This window comes from Dermacentor silvarum, chromosome 1 (assembly GCF_013339745.2).
Source record: "Dermacentor silvarum isolate Dsil-2018 chromosome 1, BIME_Dsil_1.4, whole genome shotgun sequence".
Classification (NCBI taxonomy): Eukaryota; Metazoa; Arthropoda; class Arachnida; order Ixodida; family Ixodidae; genus Dermacentor; species Dermacentor silvarum.
In genome coordinates, this window is record NC_051154.1 from 147,554,409 (window position 1) to 147,582,282 (window position 27,874).

Sequence of the window (27,874 nt, forward strand, 5' to 3'; positions counted from 1 at the left end):
ACAAAGTATATTTACAAAGGATAGCTGCAGTGCTGGCCAGTTCAGCCGAGAGCTCGAGAGCATAGAGCAGCTCGTCTTCTTCATCTGGGCGCCCGCGCGCATCGTCCAGAAGGAACACGCAATATGCATGTATCAGTATGTACGCCACGGATTCTGAAAGCTCAGAAGCGAAGTAGTCCCTGACTCTTGGGCTGTGAGAACCTACGGGGTACATATTACACAAGCGTATAGCCATAAATTGTTGGCACATACATAATTACGTAAATATTTCTGAATTCCGCGAATTTGTCAACTCCGCCTTTTTTACAAAAACTATATATTCTTCTGTTGTATTTCTTTTCTGATGATGTACTATAGTTACTGTACTGTAGCTGTTGTATAATGTAGTTATGGAATTTTACGTACTGTAATTATTATATTATTGATTATGTGATTATTGTATGTTATTTTTTCTATCAGTGTATCAACAATTCGCTGTGCACGTGTGTGCAACAATGTTTCAGCATTATATGTGACTGCTGTGAGTGTTCTTTTTTCTTTCTGTTTTGTTGTTACCAGGAGCCCAATTTTGTACAACATGGTTGCCATTGATGCATGACCTTCATGCATGACCTTGCTTAAATCACGTTTAGTGCTTCACGCATCTATTAAAAACCGAAAAAAAAGACAAGAAACGGGACATGATTAGGCAATATTCCAAATTCCCCCCCCCCCCCTTTCTTTGTTAGGCTGGTACAGGCAACCGCCATGAAATACATTTGGCGTGGTAGATTTGCAACTTTGACTATTAGCGTCTCACTGGACTGAAAAGAACGTTAAGTTACACCGTTGGCTTGAAACTGTAAAACGATCCCCAATGCGTTTTAATCAATATTCTATTCGTCTTATTCATAAAACGATACCGTCTGAAAAATCTTCTTTCGAGAGAATTGTATTATTTTTGTTGACAGATTATTAATTCGCGACCATTTTGCGTAAGCAGACCCTAGTGGGTGGCACAAAACAGCTTTTCGTTCTAACCAAACGTTATCACTCTGGAGACTAACCTTCTCAACCCCAGTACATTCGAAGCTGTAAGTCACCGCTGGCCTGGGGGACTCGCCTTTTGTGTATGACGTTGTCCAGTGTTTTCAGATGTTTCTGTCTACCCGCTAATTCAAGGTAAAACCACGGCTGTTGGTAGGCTCACAACGTTTGTTGCTCCTGTACTCACTTTCTTTGCAGCTCTTGTTGGCGTAGTTCCTGAAATGAAAACGAAAGAGATGCAGTCCCCATATAAATAGTGATGGCTACTCCTTTTGACATATTAGTAACAATAATACCAATGAAAATATTGTAAGCTACGAAGAAACAACATCATAGTATCTAAAAAACCTAGAGCGTAAGTCCTATACACACAATAACATATAGAGATAAAAGGCGAGTACAAGTTGCACCACATCGAGTCCGTATAGATTATACGCGTATGCGAGGTCCAAACACACACGAGGCCGCGATGCAATCTGATATGAGCAGGTGCGCAGATAAGAAAATTACACATATGAAATAATGTACGCACATAGATACGACCGTCAAAACCGAGCTTCATCGCCCAAGAGGGAAAAAAATAACAGTATGACAGACACAATATACCCGTGCATATAAATAGAATTAATGGAAGCGGATTATGGTTACATATAGTGTTACTGTCCAGCTCCGCACTTAGTACACGTTAAGTATGCCTGTGTATTCGAAGAAAAGTTCGAGTACGTTCTATGCTTCTCGCTCGTCATGACTTGCGCGTAGTGTCCATGAAAGCTCCGCGCCGGTTTCGACTGATCATTGCAGTAGGCGCTTACGAGTAGAATAGAAGACGATGCTACAAAAGATGAAATTTTAAAGACGAAATGAAACAACTTTCGCAAACCTTTGGCTTAACGCTAGCGGGTCGAAACACCCATTTATAGTCATAGTTACAAAACACTTCAGAAGTTGAACACGTTTCCACTGTGTGTACGACGGCTGACTGGTAGGTTGTGGCGTACACCACGCATATACAGACCCTTGATAGTGGCAGCTTTCAAAGGTGTCGTTGACCTTACATGTGGTGTCGTGTCGTGCCGCAATACTTGGAGACCACTGGTTCGTTTCAATGGCAAGACATCATCGCTACCTCTTGAGCTCCTGAGCACGCCCGTATCGTCTCAGGCGACCCCAGAAAGCGTTAGTAACGCCGTCAGAGATTGAATTAAAGAATTTCACTATTTGCAATCTTTTGAATTGTGAAACATGGCAAAGGCAATCCCTTGACTTAAGCTGTAGGCACAAATTATCCGAGCTTTGCCTAAATGTACAGCCGGATCTAGAAGGTTGAACCTCTGCGTTGATTTTGGCGCAAGTGGGGCGCAGCAATGACCTGACTCGTTCGAGGCTTGCTTCAGGTAACACAAGGTGATGAGTGGACAAAGTTGCGGGTGTGAAGCTTGACGTAAGCCAGGCACGGTGAGTAGCGGTTACCGGAAAATGCAGCAGATTGTTTTCGCGCTAGCAGAAAGTGTACAGGTGGTGGGATCGGACGCGAGAGAAGCGTCGCAAGTGAATTCTATGCTCTTCAACAGTTATATTTGTAGACACTGGATGACATTAGGACAATGGCGATCATTGCGACTGTTGAAGCACATCAGGAAAGAATGAGACAAACAAGAAGTGCTTGAGGTTGTACTCCTTGTAGTCTGCGGAGATTAGTCACGCATTTGCTCGGCAACAACTGGATGCTGTAGCGGTGAAATATAAAAAAGATAGTGCACTGTACAGCTTCAACATATATGGCCACTGAAGATCCCAATATTTTCCTACGTAAGGATTCCAGGACAGGTCGCGACTGACAATGATGCCCAAAATGTAAACGTACGGACCCGTTTAGTGCGCTTCGCAGGGCCTTCTCTTCCTGAGGGTCAGATACTGTTCCCCTTGGTAAAAAATGCCGCAGTTTCGCCCGAAAGGCGAAGCATCAATTGCGATAGCAAATTAGTTGAGCGCTATTCGGAGTAGGGATAGCACTTTTATCGGCTGCCTAAACTTGGACACATTCTCTTGCTAACTGAATTAACAAGCGTGGTGTCAGCGTGCGTAAGCAAACATGAATAGATCACACTGAATGGCCGCAGCTACTTGTAACACCGTGGTCAAAACGCTGGCAGCAAGCGCAGCCGCCGCAGCAGGCGAAGGTTCGTGCGGTCTATCGCTTCAACGGAAACTGAGCGGCGAATGCACAGCGCATACAAAGGTCAGAGCCGTGTGGAGATAAGAGAAGGTGCGGGCGACCACCACAGTCTGGTAAAGTACGAGTGCATTTGTTAGCAGAGTAGAAGCTGCGCCCCCCCCCTCCCTCCCGCGCTGCCTTCCCGCTTTCTTGCTTTCGCGTGGCAGATTGAGTGGCAAGTTCCCCTTGCGCCCGGTTGCAAGATACGCCTTTGGTGCCGAAGCACAGCGTCGCCCCGCCTTCCTCCCTCCAATACCCCCACGGCCTTTCGCGCGACGGTCGCATTTGCTTTATTCGCGCGACGGTCGCGTTTTTATTTTAATTTTTAAAATTTTTATTTAAGTGTAAGCTATTCCGCAAGACAGCAGCAGCACCCAGCAGCCACGGTCGAGAAAGTCAGGGAGTACTTGCAAAGAAAATTTCGCTTTCAAAACAATGTCATTACGATATAGTCATTCGGAGTAGACCTCAAGGCCATAAAACTCCATAAACCAATCTAGAATATTATTTCTATTTTGCATCCCTTTATGGCGATGAAAAATGCACGCTTTTACATGCTAACTTCCTATGATGTTAACATCGCATTGCGAAAGACTTTGTTGTAAAATCACGGGCCGAAAAAGAAAAAAAAACGAAAGAAAATGAAAACGTTCTAATTCGAGAATGGGTGTTGTAGAGGTTGTACCTCAAGTACACTTCATTTATCCACCGCTTCTTTCAAGAAGTTCTCGCTTAAGTACGTGAACAGCAAAATGTCGTCAAAGCAGCTAGCATTAAATATGGAAAGGACTACTGCGTCGAAAATGAAAGCTCGCTCACGAAAAAATACTGCTCATTCTTGAAGGTGTTCTTGGCGCTTATTTTCCAGGCAAAGAAATGTGGTGCGTATTCTGAAAGCGTTAGTTTTACTTTCTGAATAATAAAAAATTTGAAAACAGGTTTGCTTTGGTCAGAAACATCCGAAGTCCCGGAAGAACAATGCTGCGTTGTACGAGAGACCGGCAATGATGAAGAGGCTTGCGCGCCGGTCCTTCCGCATCCGCTGTTTCGACTGGTGCAACGAACAAGGAACAACACGTAGTCTGGAATCAATAAATAATTGCTTTGATAAATGACCGCGCTGCGCCGGACTTCACAGGAAAAAGCCTGCGCTCGGGTCGAAGCACGAAAAGGTGTGGGCGTATCAGCATACGCTTTCGTACAAACAGCGTAATAGTTTTTCGCTAACGTCAGAGATTGCGGCTGTACCCCCCGTGCGCGCCGAATGGCGTGCAATCTTCTCAGTTGATTACAGCCTCCGAGTGCATTCCGTGAGACAAATTTTGGGTCGTGCAGCACACGCGCGCCCTTGGCATTTTGTTTCGTGGCAAGAGAGAATGTTAATCGGCCGCTCGGTAATCATTTCCGCAGGCAATTAAGGGGTGCTAAGTAAACGTTGTTTTCGACTGAGGCAATATATGGTTTTTGCATAATATCTCACGTCAATGGTCAAGCGCTGCACAGGAAAACGTCGCGTGGGACACATAGTTACAAGCAGTATGGTAATCCTAATAATCCTTAAATTATTCGCAGCATTCTCCTGCGCTTACATTTTGGCCTTACTAGCGGAGGAAAATTCAATGACTCCACGAACTTATGCTATCTACATAAGGCTATGACATTATCGGAGATAGTAGCACCTGCTATGTCCTTTACAATTCTGTCCTGTGATCGATTTCCTTTGGGCGTTTCGCTTGTTTTCGCTGCAACAGGACGGGTAGATTATGCATGCTCACATGATTTGACCAGTGCTCACTTGGGCGTTTAGAGGTGGTGGAGGCTTGGACGCAAGAAAAAAAAAAGCTAGAGAGAGAATAAAAAAATCAATAAATATCATATGTACCATTTGTTGCAGAACCCATGCACTGTGGGATCGATGTTTTGAGAAGCCGATGTTATGGTTGCCCATTCGTGTGAGCTCATTCTTGCCTGTGTCGCCGAATGCAAACTAGCACGATAGGTCGTGCAACGTAACTTATGCGATGTAACGCACGCGCAAATCGTCTCAAACAAGTATTTGGCACGAGAGAAGCGCCTGTGCGATTGTGGCCTGTAATACCACGAACAAGATTGCATGCCGTCTAAAAGCGATGATGAGCCTTTTGATATTCGGGTACTTATAGGGGCTGCATAAATTACAGAAAAAAGATTTGAATGCGGAACCAATTGTTACTTTCGCAATCACATTTCTTTCAGATAATTTACAGTTGAAATACTTCTATGAGCAAATTCACTTCCCACCGGTCTAGTATCTACTATTGATAAAGTGTGTTTGTTTGTCTCAGTTTGGGAGAACTGTTTGCTTTATTACTTGCCCGGCGGAGTGTTCGCTTTGTGCATGTAGACGCGGCTAAGGCTATTTCGGCTGTTTTAAATATGTATGCTTCATGCGCACGTGCTTTTATTTCTCTATTCCTAATAAATACCAAAGAAAAGTGATGTGCCCGAAACCATTGAACATTGTTTTATAGGCTGCTGAAATGCAATGTTATTTAGAAATCTGCTTCAACGAACTCTTCAAATCGATTTTGACCTGTATCCTCATTACGTGTGATATCTGGTGCCAAGTAGTTGTGGCGATGTGCCGTTTGATATGTTTTTACTTATAGCTAGAATGCACAGCCTGCGGAAGACGCGCATGCTGGAGCGAAATGCCAAACCTATGATTTCCTAGGCAACTCTATTCAGTCAAATGATTGGCCAACTGAAGGACCTCTGGGAACAAATTGAATTTAATCGAGATTTTTATTCTGTATTGATAAGGTGTTTATCTTCAATACCATTTTAGAAATTATTGTGGAGCTTAACTTTTGCCAAAGCGGCGTGTCTTAAGGACCATTGTCGCCATGCAAGTGGAAGAGACTGAATAACTGGTTTGTCTTTTTATCTGTCCCGCAAGACTCGTTGGTGCCCTGAAATAAATAGCATGAAAAAAAAAATTGTGTCCTAATGGTTAGAGCATCGGACTGCTTTGTTGGGACACCATGGCTCGATCTCACCCTCAGACACTGGATTTTTCATTATTATTATTATTATTATTATTATTATTATTATTATTATTATTATTATTATTATTATTATTATTATTATTATTATTATTATTATTATTATTATTATTATTATTATTACCGTTTGTATCATGTTCATGGCACGGTCCTACAAGCCAATTGAGGCTTAGACCGGCCTGTTTGTGTTGCTCTGTAGTTTTGGTGAATAAACATTATTATTATTTTAATTATTATTATTAGTCTTATTATTGAACTATTATTGAAGCGGATCGAAATGATGTGAGTACGGAACCTGCCTACCAACCTATAGCAAAGTGTTTGTTTTGTACGTGTACGATATCGGAACCACAAGCTCGCTTTGGCTTCTAGATCTTCATGCATGCTCAGAAAATGTCAAAAAGTCTCCCTCAGAAAGCGAGTGGAATCATGCATGCTTCGCTACATCCTTCTGTATCAAACATGTGACACCTCATTGACTTTTTCGAATTATGTGCCCATCACTGTTATGCTTTCCGCGCCATCGATTTAGCCAGAAACTTCATTTCGAACGTCGTGAGGAGTAAATTACGAGCCCTCATTTCGCAGGCCCGGGAAGAGCGTGTATTCAGAGCTGTTTATGTCAAGTATAAAATCTTTAAAGACGGACATGAATGCATCTTTAGATGCATGCCATTTAGTTATAGCCTGCACTGCGAAATGCAGTCCCTGTGGTTCGGATGCAGCCTCATGTGACAAACTCTGCAACCTCGAATCCACAGGCCCCGCAGCCCTCCTTAGATTATACACGACCAAAGGCCCCTGAGTCATTAGATATATTTCATGCCTGAGATGTATTCTACCATTAAAGACAAACGTTACCTTATGCCATCTCTATTTTTTACTACCGTCTGCCTTCCCCAATGCTGAGTAGCATGTCAGAACTTTGATTCAGGCCGACCTCCCAGATTTTATGTAACAAATGTCTGACTTTCTCTTAGGCCATAATTTATTTACTTCTCATTTGAACTATACTGCAGACTAGTGGAAGCCACGGCGGACAATCCAATATGAAAAGGTTTTCACTTCTGCATAACAGATCGTTCTGTGTAGTTTATCTTACTTAGCATACACACAACTCACCACCGGGTTGCTGAACTTTCGTTAAATAATATATTCCAGATATGCATCTATAAGGTATTATCCTACCGCATAAAGTACGAATAAAGAAAGACATTTATACACTGCTTCTAGGTTCGCCGCAATGCACCTACTCATATGTGAGTCCCCTTCTATGAGTACGCAATTGCCTACAATCTTGCCAGCTTTCTCACTCTCTCTCTCTATCTCACTCACTCACTCACTCACTCACTCACTCACTCACTCACTCACTCACTCACTCACTCACTCACTCACTCACTCACTCACTCACTCACTCACTCACTCACTCACTCTCGCTCTATCTCCTTGTGACGACCAAAAGCGTGCCAGTGCTGTTCAAACCTTGCTCTTTAAGCTTGCGTTGTGTCTGCGTTACCATACTCATTTTAGCTTACTGAATCTTGGTTTCCTCACTTTGGGGTGCAACGCCTTCGTAGGCCAGCGGTCGACTTCCCTTCGTCTTAGCCAAAATTCCGCCAAGATGTTGCGTTTGCTGAACTCGAAGTACAATTCAGAAAGCGGTGCAGAGGAAGAGAGCGTGACGTTATCATTGTCACCATCCTGTCTCGTAAAGCCGTATGCTCCTCGATGCCTAATTGAGACCGTACGTAGATGGCGGGCAGGAGTGCTTGGCTGTGTCGCTGCTCATTAGTTGCGCGCAGTCGGCGCTGCAACCCGCCCTTTCCTTGGCCCATTGTTGCCATACCCGTCCTGCGCGCCTGCGGCGGACACAAAAGAGCTCGCTGATAGCGTACGCTTCCTTCTAGGAAAGAAGCTTCTTACAACTCGTAAGACGCAACCTTTGTTAGTCGTGCACTGTTTGGATGAAAACCTCTTTGTCTCGCTGCAAGAAAAAAGATCTTTCTGAACTTTGAGACCACCGCGTTGCTGTACAGTTCGTGGCTGTAAAACAAGGACCATAATACGTTGTCCGAGAAATTAATTGCGCTCGCTTAATTAGTAAGACAGGCCTTGGAACAACTTATTTACGACGGGCGAGCGCGAGAGGGCCCCGGGAACGCCAGGTAATGGGTACGGCTGCTTACCCGTTTAACGAGCGAGGAGCAAGAGTGGGGGCCGCAATTGCCCTTGGTGATACAACGAGGCCCTGTCCTTGGATCGAATTGAAATACCGATGTACGGGATGCCGAGTATTCCGTAACGTATGCGGCGACCTATGTTTACGGCTTAATTTTCTTTTTTTACGCGGACCTTAACGCTGCAGTAAGCATGACAAATAAATCCAACTGGATATAGTATACGCCTCGGTGAAATATCATTTACACGTTGAAGCACGCCAGTACACATCCATCGACGACAATGCACGGCCGTTTAGCTGCCACCTTCGGGCCAGCTTTAACGTGACCCGCAGAACCGCACAAGCATCGAGGTGCTTGCGACACGAAAAGGATCGTGCGAAGATTTCGATTTTAAGGAGAGCATTCCGCCTTCTAAGTTTATGGGCATTCAGTAAAATGCAAAAAAGAAAAAAAAAATTAGGCGGTGAACGATCGCGCCACCGTCGCCCTTTTCAACGTCCCGTTTCTTTTCTTCGAACACCGAATTTGTTTGCAGGCACGCGCGCTCGAGCACAATTTCGTCACCACTGACGACTGGCGCGCGGGACGAAAAAGAGAAGACAAGAAACCGTGCGCGCTGCGCGCGAGAACGCCGCAGTACAATGCGAGCCCTCCGAAGTGCCACCGGCGCTGGCCAAGGGGCAGGGGCCATAACGCGGTCGCGACCTGCGGATCCCAGAGTAGCGATAAGCCGTCCATCGCCAGCCAAGAGAAGGCACAGCCTGCCGGCCTCGGGCCTGAAAGCTCCGTGGCCCGCGCACGCGCATTTTTTAGGATTTCCAGGCGTGCTCTTTCAAAATGCGCCGCACTACAGTCTTACAAAAGCGCCGCATAAATGCTCCAGTCCGCTCCATTTAACCCCCTTGTAACGTACGCGCAAAGAGAGGAGCGTATGTTGGCCCCCTGTGCCCACCGGCTAAGCTTCACTTTTCAGGGCAGAATATTTCTGTGCAGGCACCATAAATCCAACTGCATGCAGCCATTTTTTTTTATTTGGTCAGTTGTGGCGGGTACACGTGGAGCGCGTCACTTTTTATTGGCTCTGAAAGCATGGCCAGAGGGCCAGACGTTTTCATGTGCAGTAGTCCGGATGCATCCGGAAGAAAAAAGAGGGCCTCGGTCGTTTCCTGGAATGACATATTTGATTATTTCTTTCGATTTAATGTTATACCGAAACGTCAGTTTAGAGATGGTTCTCTGGGTATTTCTGCGGACCTTAGGGCTAAACGTTGGTGAAACATTACGAGGACTGCTTCGTCAACAATACTCGGATACACACAATACACACACACACACACACACACGCACACGCACACGCACACGCACACGCACACACACACACACACACACACAACAATACACGCACAAAAAAAAATCAGAGTCCTTTCACTATGTGAAGATGGAAGACCAGCGAAGCTGTACTTATTGATAACTATATTCAGTTGTATATGGTTAATTGCTATAATGAGTGAATAAAGACACATACACATAACTTCGTTGTCGTTATCGTCTTTTATTTTCACTTTACTTTGTCACAATGGTAACCATTGCTTTGTGGTCATTGTGATATACTGCAATTGTTTGCCGATGCTTTCGCGCCCACTCCCGCTTCTGTTCACGAAGGCGATCCTCACGGGCACGCTGTTGTTCTTCATCGGTCACGCGTTCGGCTATAGCGGCTTCCCGTCGCCTGCGCACCCATTGACGCTGTTCTTTCCATGCACGTTCTTCTTCTTCAGTACGGACTACGCGCGTCCTGGCCATAGAAAGACCTATGTACAACTGCTGACAACGTCGCTAGAGCGATGTCGACGTCACAGGAAAACGAGGCACAGACATTGGTGGGTACACAATGACGTTTTATTATTCCGCCACCCACACCGGAGCCATGGAGCACCGCCGGCATGCAGCAGGCTATACTGTGGATTCAATTTTGTCGACGCGACTTTTTTCTTCACACCCTGTCGACGCACACACTTTTGCTCAGAACCTAGCCATATACAGCGTCGCTGAAAAAAAAAAAAACAAAAAAAAAACATTACGAGTGATTTAACTTGTCTCGCGATTCCATAACCTCGGAGGAGAAGGAGGAAGGGTATTGCTTGCTGCAGGCGGATCTAGCCTGGCAAAGTTGCCGGCAATTGCTCCGCCTGAACGCCTCCTAACAAACGGGATATATTCTGAAGCAGCAGTCCAGCTAACAATACCAAAACAAGTTGACACGGAGCCCACTACATTGCGCGTTTTTCAAACCACGATGATATTGGGGACGAGGACCTACGGAGTCGCTATCTGTCGGAAGCGCCTCGCTTGCGTAGTATGATGGATAACGCGGCGCGCTCCTCATAGGTTTGGCTGTCGCCGCTCAATAAAAACACCACCTCCTGGACATTTCTGTAAGTACTGTCCATACGAGGGAAGTTTCTTATTGTCAAAATAATAATCTTGGGCCAACAGAAAGCGCAGAATAGTTTACAGGCGCTATCTCTTTACCGAATACGTACAGCGAACGCCTATCGCGCCAACCACATCCCCCGAACCAGCTTCTTACGTGAAAGGTAGGCAGCCGCTCAGAGCTGACTATGTGAAATACGTTCTTATAGTGTGCTGTCTGTATACCCAAATGGGGGACAACAGAATGAAGCATCAATGCAGCGATCGCACGGGTTCGCAGCGACCGACTGCGCGTCTGCATGCATGTCCACGCACAATGTATCGCTTTCTCTGCGAGCGCGTTTTCGCACCGTGCCGTGAGCTTTAGGTCGCATCATATGAACATTTGACAGTACAAAAGCAACCATTGTTGCGTGGAAGCTATCAGAGCGTTTCAAAAGTAATTTTGTTATAACTAAGGACTTCGAAACTATACGGCGATTCGTGATGTGCCATCGCGACGATTAATTTTTTTTTTATTTTCTTCTAAATTCTTGGACGTTTCAATATCGTTATTTCTCAAGTTGCGTCGCACTGTATGTTTATCGGTATTCTCAGCGAGGAAATTTCCCGCTGCTTGTTTTTGTTAATTCAGCACATTCATTGTTTGGTGCTAACACAAGCATGAGCATATGGCACTTTTTTTAATGTGCTTTCTACCGTTCCCTTTCCATTATGGTGCATTTCGATGGGGGCGAAATGCTAAAACACCCGTGTACATAGATTTAGGTGCACGTTAAAGAACCCCAGGTGGCCCAAATTTTCCGGAGTCCCTTTCTACGGTGTGCATCATAATCAGATCGTGGGTTTGGCACGTAAAACCCCATAATTTATGATTTTTCTATTCTGGTGAACTTGACAGTATCTAGCATCAAGAAGCTCATAGGGCAAATCTTCATGATACTAACCGGGTAGCGCGCGCGGGCGAGCACTTTCTGCTACTCACCGAACATCGCAGCCCCAATGACGTAGCAGAAATCTTCCTCGCGGAAGTGCTTGCTACACACCTGAGTTGTAGCCGATGGCTGCTTGCCGGTTCAAAGTTTCGCAATCCAAGCTACACGCAGCTTCTTGGCCTGCGGGTACGTGTGAAGGCTGACAGCGGGCTCCGTTGCGTACGCGTCCGGCACTGCGGCACCGAGCAATAACCTACCATGTCGGATGCCTTCAAAGACAGCCACTGCCAATTATAGTACTTTCAAGTGCGGTCAAGCAGACACTCGAAGCGGGAAAACATCCCCACTTAGTCAGAACCGTAGCGCAGGGGGGACTAAACTTTCGTTTTCAGCTCGCTTCGGTGCTTCCGAAGCAGACGACGCGGCCCGTTGTGTCCACGTGATCCCTCATACCACGTCACGCCGACGGCGGTGTCAGCTTTTCAAGTGGTGGAGCTCGCCCCTAATACACGGCTCACCAATCACTTTGCAACGCTGTATCATGGAGGAACTTTAGGAGGTGCCGGAACACTCTCTCCTAAATATCCAGTGTCCTCGCGGGTACAAAATAACACTTGCGTTTGCGTGTGGTGCCGACTTGCGCTTCAGTCCATCTATTAGAAGAGGTTAGTAATTAAGAAGGACCTAAATAGCAGAGGGAAAGAAAAAAATTTAGAGAAAGAGGTGACCGATTTGTGCTGTGGTTGTGCAAACGGCTATACAAACACTACTCTATCCTTATCGCACCAAGCAAATTTGAATTCTAAATTAATTGACAGACTTCTGACGTATTTACTAACATTGATGACGCAATTTATTGCAAAGAGCATCATTTAAAACAGTTGACAGTTATTAAAAGATCCTGAGGAAAAATATTGGGGGAGCCGAAGGCACCCCAATCAAGTTGGTGGCTCCGCCCCTGACGGAACCGGGAGCTGGTGACTCTCGGCGACGTCACGAGCCCTCTGGACGGCCTGTCATTGATGCGTAAAGTCCGCGCTTTGCAGTAGGGCGTCCCATTTGGACTTGTCGTGAAGATCAGAGCCCGCGTTTAACGGGCACAGCCAGAGCATATGATCGAAAGAGCAGAAGTCGTGCCCACATTTGGAGCACGATTGCGGGAAGTTAGAATCTATCCGATTGAGCGCTCTGGGGGTGAGATACGATCTCGTCTGTAAGAGCCTGAACGTGACACACTGAGCCCTGTTTAATTTTGGGTGAGGGAGAGGGAATTTCCTTCTGCTCAGTCTGTAGTGGGATGTGATCTCGTTAAAGGTGATAAGAGACTAGTGCCCAAACACTACTCTTTCAGTTATGAATGCATTGGTCGTGTTACAGCTCTGAGAAGAACACTGAAATATGATATTTCGACTGGAGGTGCGAAGGAACCCACTATTTCCGTGTAACACGGCACCCAGTACTCAGCGTTTCGACTCCACAATACCACTGGTTATTCTTATTATTATTATTATTACTTTATTTCAAAGAGATTTTTCAGGATTGCTTGCGACAGATGGCGTTGCTACAGAAGGTATCTCGGCTTATATAAGCAGATGGGTAGTTCCACAAGCGTACAATTAATGCACGGGATTTATAGAGAGTTACGAACATTTGTGGCAATGCAGCGATAAATATAGGCCTTAACCATTAACTCTTTAACTGTCAAGATAAGACAGACTTGACCTAGAATGGTTTCATTGCTTTAGTTCTTCTTTACTTTTCTCAAATACATATCAATTGAAATATTCAACGGTTTTTATAAAAACTAAGCGAGATACAGTAGGTCAAAATTATTGTTGACCAGGTGGTGACAGGTAAATGTATGGCCCAAAAGTGGTTTCTGGCACTTGCTTTGGCAAGGTTAATGTGTGTGCTTGAGATATGCCTTTATCAAGTTAAGAAATAAGAGCTTGCTTAAAAAAGGGAAAAAAAATCGCATTGGCGAGAATATCGCCCCCACGTGCGCTAAGAAGATAACGACGAAGCCTTCGGGTTCTGTTACCAATCCATCATGTTTTGAGGCAACAACAACAACAACAACAACAACATCTGATGATGCTCACGCTCTACATTTTATTGAATACCACTATTGAGCATGGTGCCTAAAAAAGGTAAACTGAAAGGCACAGACTGATATTTGGATTTGTCTAGCTTTTGCAGATGTCTTTGTTAGGTCAACAATATTATTGAGCTGCCAGTTAAAGGGTTAATTGTGGCACAGATAAATCGTCAATTATTATCCTTAAGGAAGATACGGCTAATGACGTGGTATATATTCAACAGCAAGTTATATCCATAGTCAATCAATATGAATACTTATGAGCACAAAACAAACAAAGAAAAGACCTACTCAAGTATCGACCAAGATAATCTAAAAATGAAGGGGAAGCGCAATGCAGCAGTAATGAAACATACAACACATTGGGACTACAATGAATATAAGGTGGTGTGACGAATCTGCAAAGGAGTGATGGTGCCAGCGCTAACATACGCAAATGCTATTCTGCGCTTAAAATGAGACACCTACTCGGCGTTCGAAGTTCACTAAACATCGGTAGGCCGGTTGGCTTTTGGGGGCCCATGTTAAAGCGACAAATGAGGCAGTGGGTTACATGGGTTGCACCTCTTTTGAAGGCAGTGAAGCGCAGAGCAAAAATACTTTTGAGGAAATACTGAAGAACATGGATGAAAATAACTGGGTGACTAAAGTGCACAAATATCTGTACCTGAAAAGCATGAACAACGAATAGAGGAAGAGGTAGAGAAAGTTAGCAACCAAATACAGGGTAATTGAAAGTGTAAATAGACAACCAGGAATCATCATAAAGGAGGTGAGAGAAACAGCGACAGTGAATTAGATGCAGAGGATGGAAACAAAAAAAAGGCCATAGAGATTTACAAGAATGGCAAGAAATAAATTAAAAAGGAAAATCTGCACGATAACACACAAGGCAGTGTCTTGCTATTTGAGGCCCGAGCTGGTTGCCTAAGGAGAAAAACCTACCGAAGCAAATATTCGCAACCGGCTGAGACATGTGTCTGCTGCAGAAAAAATCTGGAGGCCACTCAGCACATCCTAATTGAATGCGAAGGCTTTCACCAAGCGAGACCCGTAGATAACATGCATCATCCAGAAGTGCTGATATTCAAAGCGGATGGAAGCATTAACCGGTCAGCATTCGAGATCAGCAAGACTCATTTAGAATATTGGCACCCGCCGTGGTTGCTCAGTGGCTATGGTGTTGGGCTGCTGAGGACGAGGTCGCGGGATCGGATCCCGGCCGCGGCGGCCGCATTTCAATGGGGGTGAAATGCGAAAACACCCGTGTGCTTAGACTTAGGTGCACGTTAAAGAACCCCAGGCGGTCCAAATTTCCGGAGTCCCCCACTACGGCGTGCCTCATAATCGGATCGTGATTTTGGCACGTAAAACACCATAATTTATTTATTTTTTAGAATATTGGCGGGAAAAAAAGCAGGGTAGAAAATTAATACGACCGGATCCACTATAGCATAGGTAACCGTACAAGGTAGATTTAGAGCTTTTAAGGAAGATACAATAAATTGGGAAGACGTAGGCAAAATGCTAGGTTGATAAGAACGCATAAATTACCTGATTAGCTCAAGCAGGCTAGGTGACTCTCTGTCACCGCCTCGTCATAAGGGATGCCATAAATCATCATCATCATCATCATCACGTGTTTTTTTTTTTTTTTTTGAAGAGGCGGAAATTACCTGCATGTCCATTTGAATGTCCATGTGGCCAATCAAAGCATTCAGAATTTAGGTTTTAATTGTTCACTTTCCGGCAGACGTAGAGATTGCGAAATGGCAGCAGTGCCATAGTGAAATCATGTCCACATAGCAGAAACCCAAAGAACTTTACAACATTCGAGATATCCGTCTTCGAATGTGCTACTGAATACGTTGGCGTTCAAGGTAACACTTTTCAAAAAGCGTCCCTCGATCAGTTTGGGTCGACCTTAACTAGAGCGCGATTGCATATTGTATCAGATACTGGGTATAGACATCTCAAAATTGGGACCCCTAGGTGCTCTGGTGGCTTAACATGCCTTCACAGCTGCTCGGCTGGCTTCAATTTCACAATTATAACATGTGCTCAAAAGCGAACGATTAAAATTAATTAACAAATCAGTTAATGAGGTTTCTCCACGTTGCGATTTGTCGTTAAGCAATGCTCCACCTCTTAAGGTAATGAATACATAAATAGGCCGAATGCATCATATGCTCCTCACGATTAAAAATATCTGCCCATAATAAAATAAAAAGACTAAACACCTTACTGGATTAATCGAATCGTCATCGTCGCTTCAAATTGTCACCCATATCACGACAGGAGTTGATGAGCGACGCTTCTGCGCGAGTTCGTGACAAGTCGTGTTTTGTTTGACAGTAGTGCTTTTCTTTCGAGGCACGTTCGGTAAGTTGCATTCATTGTTATTCATTTCTCTGAGGATACTTTGGAACAACTTTGAGTTTTAGGAACGTTCTCTTAGGAAGAGGCAGTGCTGGTCTATTCTGATCGTGGTAGAGGCAGATAAATTTTCAAGTTAATTTGATGTTGGCTTTCAGGAAAACGTGACAGCTGAACGCTCGAGAAAGGATAGCGTCAGTGGTTTTTCTTCGCAGAGATATGTAGATAGTTCGCGTGAGTTTCCGTTAAACAAGACGTTCTTTTCGGATTTCGCGAGTTGCTGAAAAAAAAAATAACGCTGTATCAGGCAAGATACTGGTTATTCTGCAGTCTGCTTCAGCTGATTTTAGAAATCGCCGGATGGTTGTTCCCGCACGCACGTAAAGAGTATCGCAGCTTAGGAACGGGCTGCGCGGATCGCTTTTAGTAATGGTATACTCTGCAGAATTTTTTTTCTCTTCGGCGTATTATGTAAGGGTATGTCTAAGGCTGTGCGTGTCTCGCAAGTGTACTTAGAAGACGGCAGCATTTGAGTTTCATTTAGTGTGTCGAAGTACTTATAAATAAGCGCGAATCTTCTTGTAGTCTTGAACGCGTAATTTACGCTAGTTCTTTTTTAATGCGTGAGTCCCATGCAAGAGTTTTGACCGCAAAGTGAGAGCGAGTCTGATAGTACATCCGTGAAGTCAACGAGGCTCTCAATGGCACTATTACGTGCGTTAATAACGGATGTAGAGTACGAACAGAAAGTTCATGGCCTTTGTGCCGCAGAGTATATTTCAATGACCATTTCTTTAGGGTCATCCTGCAGTTAAGTTGGAGGATTATGGTGTTGTATACCTAGACGTGTAATGTTCTGTTCGGTTTTTTTTTTACTATAATAAGCTGAAGGTCGTAAGTCCGAATGCTTCTCCAGTCAACTACATTTTCAGGCATAGAGTGGCACCTGACACCGGCAAAAAAAAATCACAGAGAGCTAGTGGGGCTGTACTAGTCAAGGTGCAACCAAATTAGGAAGGCCCGCTAAACTTCAACAAAGTCACTCCATTCAGATGAACAGGAATTGGCCTCCCTGGTGCAGTATTTGGCCGCTACCTCCCAAATGACTCCTAAAATTTACCCATGGCCCTCAGTCCCCAGCGGCGGCGGAGCACCTGAACAAGGCGGCGGTCAGACCTGCTACGCGGTAGAGGGTGCTAAGAACCTCTGAGTCCGGACAGGACGCCAATGGAAACTGAACCTGGCAACGTTCAACACGCGCACCCTATCGAGTGAGGCTAGCTTAGCAGGGCAATTTCAAGACTTATCAGGTATTGCCTGGGATATTATTGGCCTTAATGAGGTGAGAAGGACTGGTGAGGCTTATACAGTGCCGACTAACGGCCACGTCCTCTGCTACAGAGGTCTTCCAGATAGGAGAGAATTTGGAGTAGGATTTATAGTCCATAAGGACATAGCGGGCAACATTGATGAATTCTACAGCATTAATGAGAGGGTAGCAGTCGTTTTAATAAAGCTGAATAGGAGGTATAGAATGAAGATTGTACAAGCCTACGCCCCAACTTCCAGTCACGATGATGAAGAAATAGAACTGTTTTATGAAGACGTTGAATTAGCAATGAGAAAGGTGCAAACTCAGTATACTGTAGTCATGGACGACTTCAATGTAAAAGGCTGGGAAAAAGAAGGCTGGCGAGCAAGCAATTGGCAACTACGGCATCGATTCTAGGAACACTAGAGGAGAGATGTTGGTAGAATTCGCGGAAAGAAATATCTCCGTATAATGAATACCTTCTTCAGGAAGCGCAGCAACAGGAAGTGAACCTGTAAAAGCTCTAATGGAGATACAAGGAATGAAATAGATTTCATATTCTCTGCCGATCCCAGCATAGTGCAGGATGTAGAAGTGTTAGGTAGGGTAAAGTGCAGTGACCATAGGTTAGTGAGGTCTAGGATTTCTCTCAATTGAAGAGAGAAAGAATAAAGTTAGTCATGAAGAAACAGGCCAACCTATTCGCAGTAAGGGTAAAAGCAGACGAATTCAGGCTGGTGCTCGCAAACAAATATGCAGTTTTAAAACAGGAAGATAGAGACAACAACAAGGCCTGCTGGAGAAGATGGAATAACAGTCGATTTAATCAAAGATGGAGGAGATATCATACTTCAAAAGCTTGCCTCACGACTTTAACGCCTGCCTCACGCAATGCCTCACGACTTCAAGTGTACCAGAAAGCTGGAAGAACGCCAACATTACACTCATCCATGAGAAGGGAGACGTTAAGGAATTGAAGAATTATAGACCCATTAGCTTGCTCTCAGTATTGTATAAAATATTCAACAAGGTAATTTCGATTAAAACCCGGGCAACACTTGACTTCAGCCAACCAAGAGCTTTAGGAAGGGGTATTCTACGATGTACCATATCCATGTCATCAACCAGGTAATAGAGAAATCTGCAGAGTATAATCAACCTCTCTATATGGCTTTCATAGATTATGAAAAATCATTTCATTCAGTAGAGATACCAGCAGTCATAGTAGCATTACGTTACCAAGGAGTACCGGATGCATACTAGAATATATTGGCAAATATCTACAAGAATTGCACAGCAACCTTGGTTCTCCACAAGAAAAGTAGAAAGTTACCTATCAAGAAAGGGGTCAGGCAAGGAGACACAATCTCTCCAATGCTATTCACTGCATGATTAGAATAAGTATTCAAGCTCTTAGACTGGGAAGGCTTAGGAGTGAGAAAAGTAGAAAGTTACCTATCAAGGGGTCAGGCAAGAGACACAACCTCTCCAATGCTATTCACTGCATGATTAGAATAAGTATTCAAGCTCTTAGACTGGGAAGGCTTAGGAGTGAGAATCAATGGCGAATATCTCAGCAACCTTCGGTTTGCAGATGACATTGTCCTATTCAGCAATAATGGAAACGAATTACAGCAACTGATCGAAGACCTTAACCGAGAAAGTGTAAGAGGGGGTTAAAGATTAATATGCAGAAGACAAAGATAATGTTCAATAGCCTGGCAAGGGAACAAGAATTTAGGATCGCCAGCCAGCCTCTAGAGTCTGTAAAGGAGTACGTTTATCTAGGTCAATTACTCACAGGGGACCCTGATCGTGAGAAAAAAATGTACAGAATAAAATTGGGCTGGAGTGCATACGGCAGGCATTACCAAATCCTGACTGGGGGATTGCCACTGTCGTTGAAAAGTGTACAATCATTGCATTCTACCGGTGCTAACATATGGGGAAGAATCTTGGAGGTTAACAAGCTCGAGAACAAGTTAAGGACCACACAAAGAGCGTTAGAACGAAAAAATGTTAGGCCTAGTGTTAAGAGACAGGAAGTGAGCGGTGTGGATCAGAGAACAAACGGGGATTGCCGATATTCTAGTTGACATTAAGCGGAAAAAGTGGAGCTGGGCAGGCCAGGTAATGCGTAGGATGGATAACCGGTGGACCATTAGGGTTACAGAATGGATACCAAGAGAAGGGAAGCGCAGTCGAGGAAGCAGAAAACTAGGCGGAGTGATGAAGTTGGGAAATTCGCAGGCGCAAGTTGGAATCAGCTAGCGCAAGACAGGGGTAATTGGAGATCGCAGGGAGAGGTCTTCGTCCTGCAGTGGCCATAAATATAGGCTGATGATGAATGATGAGTGAATGAATCACGACAGAAACGCAGTGGTTATTCGTAGATAACATATTCATCAGTCCCTGCTATTCTCAGTCTTATTTTAAAGCAAAGCTAGCCCTCCCGGACTTTACCGGCTGTGGCTGCAGCTGTCTTGTCGAATAGCTCACACCTAAAACAGAAATTGAATTACGTGCTTGATGGTAGGATCGAACCTCGGACCCCCAGCACAGCAGTCCGACGTTCTAACGATTAGGCCCCAATTCTTTTTTATATTGTATTTATTTCAGGCATGCGTGACTCCTGCGTGAAACAACAGTTAATGACCTAAGAAGTCTCTTCGAGTTGCACGGTGACGAAGACACCTACACGGAGCACCTGAGAATTCCGCTTCATTGTTGAAACGCGCTGCTCAGATTGCGGCCAATCATCACAAGAAACAGTAAAATGATGGCAAGAATAAGCACCTTAACAATACAGAACACCAATCATTACGATATTCTATTTCTTCGTATAGATATTTCATTTGGACGATCATTTAAATAAATGGAGTTGCTATTGAATAAATGGGTTCGCCATTTCTATCCAATATGCGTGTTTTCCACAGGTTAAGCATTTAAATGGGGAGAACATGTCGAAGGGTACATCGTCACAACCAGCTGGCATCACATATCGCACGGAATGAGAATTTAAATCAAAGTATTTTGGAAGAGTTCGTTTAAGCACATCCCAAATGAAATCACATCCCTGCAGCCTATAAAACAATGTTCAATTGTTTCGGGTACATTACACAAGCGACAATTCATGGACTTAAATTGGGTGGTCTGTGATGCCCCGAAAATACCTGGGTGTTCTATGAAATGCACACAAGTGCACACTATTTGAAAGAGAAATGCTCCACTCTGCCAGATCATACATTGAACGTTTTCATCCGGTATTTGCGACTTTAATATGCTCTTCAGGTTTTGAAGCTGAGACGAGATATTCTTTGCAGCCTGGTTAGTGTAGGTGGGTTGGGTTTAGTACATCTGAATGTGAGGCACCTAGTATCTCGTTACTTCTTTTTTCGTGACAGTTGTCACCCGACTAGCCCAAGCCTCTACGGTGTCACCCTACAGTTCAAGCTTTCTTACAGGTCAAACTGAGGAATGTTTTACCTAACCAGTGGTTTCATGAAATTTTTCTTTTCGACCATGGGTTTGATTGTTTATGCCTGAAGTCTCGCGGTTCATTTTGTAACAGTGAGGTTATCAAATGAATATTTTTACTGTGTATAACGAAAAAACCGTTACAGAAATTTAATATTACCACACACGTGTTGTATTTGGTCGTTTGAACGAGGCGCGCGGGCGCCGAACTGGGCTCGCGCTGTGAATCCAACCGGGCAGCGCTGCAACCGCTGCTGTAAATTTAATCTGTGCATCGATTCTCGTTTAAATGACTCGTCTTTCGCGTAACATTGTTGTGGAGGTGGAACATTCCCCGTCCTCGCCACGGAGCTCCGAAGCGGCCGCACCATTGTCTTCTCCGCCATGGCTTCCGATGGAACCACCCCGTCGCCACCTAAACATGCGGCGCCAACCTCAATGTACGTTACGGGTCCCTGTCTCCGTGATCCTGGGACATTCTCCGCCCAAATTGGCGTTGACGTTGACGACTGGCTCAGCGTGTATGAGCATGTTAGCCGAAGCCATCGCTGGGACCTTGTACCATCATGCTTGCCAATGTGATCTTTTATCTGGACGGGACACCGTGTGTCCAGTTTCACACCCATGAGGCCGAGCTCTCCAGCTGGGACAGTTTCAAAGAGCGTCTTCTAGACCTATCTGGCAACCCATCAGGTCGCCTACAGGCTGCGCGAAAGGAGATTGCCACCCGTGTCCTGTCGTCGACCGAGTCGTATATCTCCTGCATTCAGGAAGTGCTCGCGCTTTGCCGGAAAGTCGACGAGCGCATGACCGAGGTTGACAAGGTGGGCCATATACTAAAAGGTATCACGGACGACACCTTGAGACGGTCGTCTATAACACCGTTTCTATATTATCGAAGCCATCGTCAAAGAATGCCGCCGCTTCGAGGTAGCCAAAAGCCGCCGCGTCGTCCCACAGTTTTCACGGCTCCCAAACACACCTGCCACGTCCTCTGCCCCGATCTTGCCGCCACTCGAGCATTTCAAGAGAACGCCATGCGTATCGTTACCACGAGGGCATCACGAGGGAATGCTCGCCCTCCTCTTTTTTACTCTGGATTCAATTGGCGCGGCTCGCTACGTGCTTGCGCTAGCATTTCCGAGCACCGATTGGTGTGCGCTTCGTTTTCTCACTTGGCTTTCAAAAGATCGCTCGTTGCTCTTTCTCTTTTCTCTTTATTGGATTGGTGCGGCTCGCTACGTGCTTGCGCTCCCATTTCCGAGCACAGATTGGTGTGCGCCGGTTTTCACACTGGGATTTTAACAGATCGCTCGTTGCTTTCGCTTAAGAAAGGCTGCAAGTAGGGTGACTCGAGGCACCCCAGCGGCGAGACGAAGTGAGCGTCGGCTAGCGCATAAGTGGTTTGCCGCGCGCTTACCCTGTAAGCACTCGGGAATGCCGAAAAGCACTCATACAAGGGTCAGAAAACTACGCTTTTTCTTTTAGCTTGCGATGCACCTTCATACTGGCAAGCGTGGAGCGGTGGCTTCTAAAAACCGCAGGAAAGAGTCTTTATACTGGGTAGCCCGAGCGATCCGTGGCTTCTAACAAACGCAAGAGGGGGTCTTTGCAGCGCACGTGGTCGTTGAGTGCCACCACATCCATTCCAGGTGCGACTCCAGCATCGGTGCAGTTACCCTGTACCTATCACTGACGAGGTGGCGCTTCACTTTTTGACAATAACTGTCTATTTTTTGCGTGTGAACGCCCGTGATGGGGTCCACAAAGTTCATGCTGTGGTTGACTATCTCCCAATGTATATTGAGGAATAGACCCGTTAGCATCCACTAAATTTGGGATACATTTGTATGCGGCCAATTCGTCACTATGAATAATGGTCCCCAGTTGAACATTGGTTGCAATAATGGTGCCTAGTGTCACCGCCTTTCGTCGGTCGACCTTGAAAGTCAGAGCACCCCTCTGGTAGAACATGCCGAAGATCCATTGGCTACCATCTTTAACACCGGCGTTATTTTGGCGGCTCCGCGAAACGTTGTCGCCCGTCATCAGGCGGCCTCTATTGTACTTTTGGTCGGCGTGAAGAAGGCACTCGTCAATTTGCGCTATCTACCCGGGGCCACCGAGTGGAGGTCGCGCCAGCAGCTCGACCCTCGCGACCTTACGGGGTAGTTCCTCCAGTCGGCGATGGCGTGCTCCGATAGAGGAAACAAGTCGCCGGTCATCTCCTTCAACAGCCATATGTCTACGCTTTTGCTCGCGCAGTACGTGAGCCAAATCATTTGCAGCCTGGAGAGGTGGTCGTTCGGACGGCTGAGGCGGTCTGTGTTGGCGAAGTAACTTCCTTCGCCTCGGCGCCCGTGCAGTGCAGCGGTTCCGTGTAACTGCGAAAACTGATTTCGGCACCTGTAGCACCGGAAGGCAGCCCGGCGTCCATTCTGAGTCTTCCAATATAATGTGACTACTTCGCCTGCGCAGGTTGGTTGGTCCGGGTTGAATCCCAGGTGCTCGCAGGTGCCCCACTACTCCGATGACGACGCCGGACCTGGCCTGGGGCTGGGGCGCGATGTACGAGCAGCGCTTGAAACGGGAGAGAGCCGAAGCGATCGCACAAACTTTTCCTCCGCAGCCTAGTCACACCCCTCTGTGCTCGGAAAGCATAATTTGCCCGCCACGCTGTCTCCGCAGACAAGGGCCTTCGCCTAACTCGTGACACAGCCAGCACACTTACGTTTCGGAAAGGCAAAAATGACGGTGAAACTCTACGTCGGTCATCTAGGTTAACGGGTCCAGACGGTCATATTGACGCTTACTGCTGCTGGATGCGATGACACAGGCTGCTTCTGCCGCCGCCATGTTCACGAGTTCAACTCGAGGGGGGTTTTGCGATGTACGAGTTTGGCACGAGTTCGCCTGTCAATCAAAACCATAGGTTTTGATTGACAGGCCCCGCGCAAGGCATGTATCTCTTGTGCGCGCCCACCAAGGTTGGGCCACGCCCAACTTATTTTTCGGCAACAGCGACGTGGTGCGGAACTGAGAGGCATTAAAGATCGTGACCGGCGAAATAAAACACGCACAACTCGCTGGCTTATGCATATATCTTCTTGGGCTTGCGATTGCCTCACAACACGGTTCATTGCCTGCATTGTGGCGACGTAGCGCAGAGCCAATAATGATCGGCACGTCACTGTAGCTGCTTGCAAGGCGTCGATGCGCCGTGGTGGACGACGATCCTGAGCAGTGCGTAGTGTTTTCCAACGACAACGTATCGCAGCTGTCATTTTAGACGGCTATGATACGGATGTATCGGAGCCGCAGTGTCGCAAACACGGTTAGCAGTCAGCGCAAACACACCCAGTGCGATGGCATTTCTTCATCACAAGCACGGCACACTAAACAATTGCAACACCTTCCAGCGTTCGAAGTCTAATTTCCTAACTGCACACAAGAGCCCTCACCCGCCAAAATGCCATTGCTGCGCTGTCGTTACGATAGCCATCTGCGATCGCTGTTAGCTCAGCAGCAGAGGCAATCGGCAAGAACATTGGAGTGAACAACACACTCAAATTATGCGTACATGCGCACGGAGGTACCTTCGCTGGGCAGCACTGCTCTTCTTCGCAATGCATCGCGGAGACTTCGCGCACGCAGATAAACTGGTGAATTTTCACTGTGCTCCGTCAGTACGGACCCTAGAATACCGCACAGCAATTTTGCGGCGACAGCCGTTGCTCCCATCTCTATGGCTAGAATGTCGTTTCAGTTGGTAAAGCGGCGGCCTTAATAGCCGCCTCAGTGAAAGCACCTGCGGTGAACAGCCATGCCGCAGCGCTGCGCTGCCATTCCCCTAAAAGACAGGGAATAGACATGTCAGTGTCATTGAGGAACTTTATGCGTCATTATCGCATCCACTTTATCGAGAATAGCACTGCAGCGCCCCTGGCGACTGCTCACCGTATGAACTCCCTCGTGCGTGCGACCCTCTAGAATGTATTCGCTTGTATAAGCTTTCGCGTCACTATCACCTCTAGCGGAACAAAATTGCAAAATTTAATAATTCACTGGATGTCCGTTTGTCATCACGAATTTATAGCATTCAAAACGAAAAACCGATACATTAAGAAATAAAATGTTTGTTATTTTTATTTGTTGTATTTCAATGTATTCGATTGAGGGAAAGTGTAGGTGCAAGAATGCACCGCATGTGCCCTGTTCGCATTCGACGGAGGATAGAAAGATAATGCCCAAAGAGGAGGAACGCCCTTGACGCGCCCGAGAAAGGTGTGGCAAGCGGCTCACGGCAAGTGTGCAGATAGACAGCGGGACAGTGGAGGTATTTCTAAATTGCGATAATACGTTGATAACAATACGCGGCGCTGGCGCGTTTTGTTGCGCAGTCCTCTTTGCTTGAAGCGCGGAAGCACTGTGCCGCGCAGGGTGCGCTCATGTTGTCATACGGGGCTTTATCTCGACATTTCTTTTTGCCTGCTGTTATTGCACGTTCCTAGCTATCTCCGTTCACTGACTGCCATCGAGCAAACTCGGGTAAAACTCGTGCGAACGAGAAACTCGGCGCATCCTGCATAGCACCTCAGGTTTATGCTACACGCGTGTTGTATTTGGTGGTTTGAACGAGGCGCCCGGGCGCCATCACTCGAGCAAAGAGGAGGAAGAACGAACTGGACTCGCGCTATGAATCCATCCGGTCAGCGCTGCAACCGTTGCTGTAGATATAATCTGTGCATCGTTTCTCATTTAAGTGACTCGTCCTTCGCGTAACAATATTGATGTTCCCGCCACCCCTTTACCGCGCAAGGTACTCTGGCCTGCCAGGACAGGATGCACTACGCATTTTACGCTCGTCTGCGTAAAATGCCTCTGCCTCCCCCTACAAAAACGCTCCTTTCTAAACGACATTCTTCAACCTTGCCTGTCAGGACCTGGTTACGTTCAAGAGACATTTTAGTGAATAGGCCACAAATGCACGTATGCTTCCACCGTGCCATCTCCAACAGGCTCTTTGATATGTTCGCCGCCTGTTTTTTTATTGCGAAGCACGAGTGTGCGAGAGTGCATGCGCACGTGCCAGTTTACTTTATGCCAACGACGCAGGAATAAAATAAATTGTAGCGATTGGTTAACCGCTTCATGAAAGCTTCGCTTTACATATATTTCAAGATGTCCGTTGGATCTGCATAAGTTAGGGGGTGGGGGTCACGGGAGGCGCCAAGCCCAGTGTTATGGCCATTGAAATGAGCGCTGAAAGGAAACCCGCTTGAATCTTTGACGCATATAGTGCTGTCATAAGCTGAAAGGTGAAGAGAACACGCTCTTGAGCTCTTGTTAATATATGCTATTATTTATGCATGATGAAAGGCAGCACAAAGCACATAGTCTGTGAAGATAAAGTATAAGGTCAAATGATACCTTTTAGACTGAAGCGCTCACTACCAAAAGGAATTCTGTTGCACAAGGACCATGTTGATAAATACAGAGAAGGTGAAGGTATTATTCAACACTGTTATGCGCAAACACACTTCACGTGTCCGCGCGAATATTCTTATTCGGACAGCAGAAATCACATGCACACACTAGCAAACGTTTGGAAGTATACTGCTAACCTTGATAATGGTGATGATGGCGGCACAAATTATCGTCAGCATGTTTTGGAAGATGGTATGCCAGCGTAAAGACGACGGTGGGACGACGACGACGGCAGCATGACCAAGGCGGTGTGACAATGGAATTACGACATCGTGACGAAGATGGTGCGAGGATGGCCGCATGTATATATGTCAGCAAAAAAAAAAAAGGGGGAGGGGGGGGCTCACACAGGCTCACTCGTAATATATAATGTTTGGTTAGGGCCTCACTCACTTTCATATTCAGCAAAATAATACTCAGCCGTGCTCCCTTTTACTCAAGTTCACCAAAATTCTACTCAGCCGGGCTCGTTCGGACTCCGATTCACCGGTTGGTCTGAGTCTGATTGCGTCGACTCATGAGTGTGTTTGCCGACATATGTCTGAAAGCGACGGCGACGGTGTGCGGGCGCAAACTAATCGACTTTTCTACAACATTGCAGTTGCCTGTGCCTGCCCAATCTGACTGGCCGGATTCTTTGCCAGAACTGCCACCTGTTTGAGGCTGCCGCAACCTTGGATTATCGCTCTCATCTTGGAGCCGGTGTTCTCGGGAATGCATTCTTTTCCCTGTGGCAGTGACGGCGATGGTGTGCGGGCGCAAACCAATTCTACTCTTCTACAACATTGCAGGTTGGTGTAATCTTTCTATCGCGCTCTTGCGCACACTGCTCTCCCGTCGCTGTTGCTGCCATGAGTGTTACCATGAATAGTGCAGTACTTTAATCTAATGTAGAGCCGTACCTGGTCACTTGCGCTGAGTTCATTTTTTTTGTGACTGCCTTCTATTTTCTGCTGTGTTGGTGTCTTCTATTGCCAACCTTGAGTCTAGCAGGGAAATGCATTCTGGTTGCCTGAACTAACTTGCTAAAGCTATGGCTGAAAAGCAGCCGGGAAGCATAAAAGAGGTCGTTAAGGCATTAACTGAGTTGGTGACTAAGCTAGGGCGCTATAACGTAAAATGATTCCAAACTGTTTTGATTCCAAACTCCTGACGTCAAATTTACTTAACCACCGACGCAAGCATCGGGCGGTGACCTGCAGCGTTGTCTGAACAACCCAATCAAACACTTTCCTCGTTTATAGGAGGTCACCTTTGTTCGCTTTCAAAACCAAATTACATTGTCTACACT